Raw genomic sequence first — 3052 nt, forward strand, 5'->3', positions numbered from 1 at the left:
CAATAAATGGTGTTGAGAAAACTATCTACATGCAAAAGAATGAAATTGGACCCCTGTCTTCCATCACTTACAAAAATTAACTTGAGTGTATTAAAGACTTAAATGTAAGAGCTGAAACCAGAAAACACAGGGGACAAGCTCCTTGACATTGGTCTGGGCAATGATTTTCTGCATATGACACCAAAAGCACAGAACAAAAAGCAAAACTAAGCAGATGGGACTACATCAAACTAACAAACCTCTTCACAGTAAAGGAAACCATCAAGAAAATGAAAACGCAAACTATGGAGTGGGAAAAAATATTTGCAAACCATATATCTGATAAGAGGTTAATATCTAAAATATATAAGGAACTCATACAAGTCAATAGCAAAAAAAAAAAAAAAGAACACCAAATAATCTGATTTAAAAATAAACAAAGACCCTGAATAGACATTTTTTCAAAGACATTCAAATGGCCAACAATCACATGAAAAGCTGCTCAACATCACTAATCATCAAGCAAATGAACTTGTCCAATCTCTATTGTGGCTAATAGATGAAAGAATGGAAACCAAAACCAAGATCTTCTGGTTATAGGTTGTCCCATCTTCCCATCACGTGATCCTCTTCTCAATTATGTGTAGAACAATAGCTAATGAAGAATAGAACTGAGCTCTTTTCTTTCGCCATTGCAGACACAGTCATAAATAGGCTCGGGCTTCAGAAGAGGCTGGCCTCCAGTGTCCTCTGCTGTGGAAAAAAGATCTGGTTGTACCCCAACGAGGCCAGTGAAATCTCCATTGCCAGCTCCCATCAGCAGGTCCAGAAGCTGCATCAGTGATGGGCTGATCATCAAGAAGCCTGTGACTGATCACTCCTAGGCTTGATGCTAGAAAACCACCTTGTCCCACTGGTAGGGCAGGCATATGGGGACAGGTAGGCTTTCCAATGCTGGAATGCCCAACAAGGTAACCTGGATGAGGAGGATAAGAATTTTGCTCCTGCTGCTCAGAAACCGTGAATCTAAGAAGATTGACATGTACACAGCCTGTACCTGAAAGTGAAGAGAGATATTTTCAAAAACACAGGTTCTCATGGAACACATCCACAAACTGAACGCAGACAAGCCTCCCGAGAAGCTCCTGGCTGACCAAGCTGAGGGCCACAGGTCTAAGAACAAGGAAGTTTGCAAATGCAGTAAAGAGCTGCTCCAGACCAAGAAGGAGGAAGTCATTAAGACTGTCCAAGGAGGGAGAGACCAAGAAATAAAGCTTCTCCTCTCTCGTCTGTACATAGTGGCCTGGGTAGTTACGTAGATCAGTCATTCAATAAAACAAGCCTTACCTGCCAAAAGGAAAGAGAAAAGAAAAGAATAGGGCTCATAGAGTATTCTAAATATTTAGAAACACTAGTATTAATATTTAAATATAAAATTTTACTCTCTATAATATAATAAATTTTAAACAAGGGACTTCTTTCCATATGTGTATATTAACAATACATTATATATATATTAATCACTCCATACATATTTTGTTCATTTTACCTAGGTAATGGCAAGCATTTTTCTTTAGCAATAAAAACCTAAGTTCTGAATTTCTTTTCTGTTTTTGGAAATTGAAACATATTTGCATTAAGATGTTAAGATATCACTCTTAAACTAAGATTAATCACCTTAAAATTTGGTTCTTTAAGATATTCATAATAATTGGAATTTGTCTAAGTGTCACAAAAATAATATGTTTTTATCATCACACAGTAATCTGAAAGGTAGAAGAAAACTCAGTTTAATCTCAAAGGACAAACCAACTTGTAATTACTGAACTCTGAATATTATATTAATTTTATATGCTCTCCACTATTCTTATCTTTTAAAATATTTACTAGGGAAGTCCAGACTACTTTTAATGTCTTTCATTGCTGATAGCTTTATTAAAGGCTCAATCCAAGTAAAATTAGACAAGGTTTAATTGAATCATTAGACAAAAGTTTAATTGAATCAATAGACTATTTTTTTGTTTCACAATATAATCTCTCTCCCCGCCCCCGCTCTTTTCTCTCTTCCTCTCTCTCTCCTTCCCACTCCTCCTTCCATCCTCTTTCTCTCTATTTCCAAGGAAGACGTATTCCAGTTGAAACACCACAGCTAGCTAGAGCTAAGGTTTTGTGCCACTAATAGGGGCCATAAATGAGTAGACGCCTCCAGTAGCATACAGTGTAGCTAATACATAAAAATGGTGATTGTATTTTTTAAACCAAAGATAAGGACATATAATTTGGTGAAGTTTTAGAGGCATTTATAGTAGAAACTGAAGACTAAGTTTCAGGTTGCAAAATCATGAAATGATTTTGTCTTTTAATGATTTGTAGGGACAACGTAAAAGAAGGATAATGATGCGTTCTTTACTTGGCTGCTCTGTGGACTAAGAGAAATAACATTTCCAACCATATAACACAGTATCTGGTAGATGGCAAGTGTTCAATCAATACATGATTAAATAAAGATTAAGATGCACCCTGTTCATTTTCTCCTCTTGTCATTAGAGGTGGTCATGAGATTTAGTTTTGGTCAGTTGAGGCTAAGGGGGAGATTTTGGTTAAGCTAATTCGGTTTTTGTCTCCAGGCTCTCATCATTGTCACAAAAGAAGAGACAATACTTCCCAGCATGCACAGCTAATAATTGCAAGAGCAGCATTTAAAATCCAGGTGATCCACCACTAGAGGCATTGCTCTTAACCAGCATGTCCCAAGTTTACCGGCCTATGTCAGCTGTTCAATGTCAGGTGATTACTCTCTTTAACACATATCACAGCTTTATTCTCTCCTCTGGCAGTCTGATTTGAGCTAGACAGATGTTAAAAAGCCATTTCAATGGTGAATTACTTTTGGAAAAGAAACTTTTATAAACTTCAGTTTTAAAGAAGTACTTGGAAGTCTAGTATCATTGCTGTGAAGATAGGGTTTGTGCTATTATTAAAATCTCCTAATAGGAGAGCATTACACAGTAGGATTCATGGAAAAGGTAATTAGTGGGGACATAATTTAGACTCTCAGCTGGAATGTCACTAT

General features: G+C 36.7%; 1 pseudogene; it reads left to right on the forward strand.

Annotated features, from left to right (window-relative positions):
- The first annotated feature begins 637 nt into the window (after positions 1-637).
- On the forward strand, positions 638-1298 carry LOC103557292 (large ribosomal subunit protein eL19-like; annotated as a pseudogene).
- Positions 1299-3052: the final 1754 nt, after the last annotated feature.

The sequence above is a fragment of the Equus przewalskii genome, chromosome 18 (genome assembly GCF_037783145.1).
Source record: "Equus przewalskii isolate Varuska chromosome 18, EquPr2, whole genome shotgun sequence".
Classification (NCBI taxonomy): domain Eukaryota; kingdom Metazoa; phylum Chordata; class Mammalia; order Perissodactyla; family Equidae; genus Equus; species Equus przewalskii.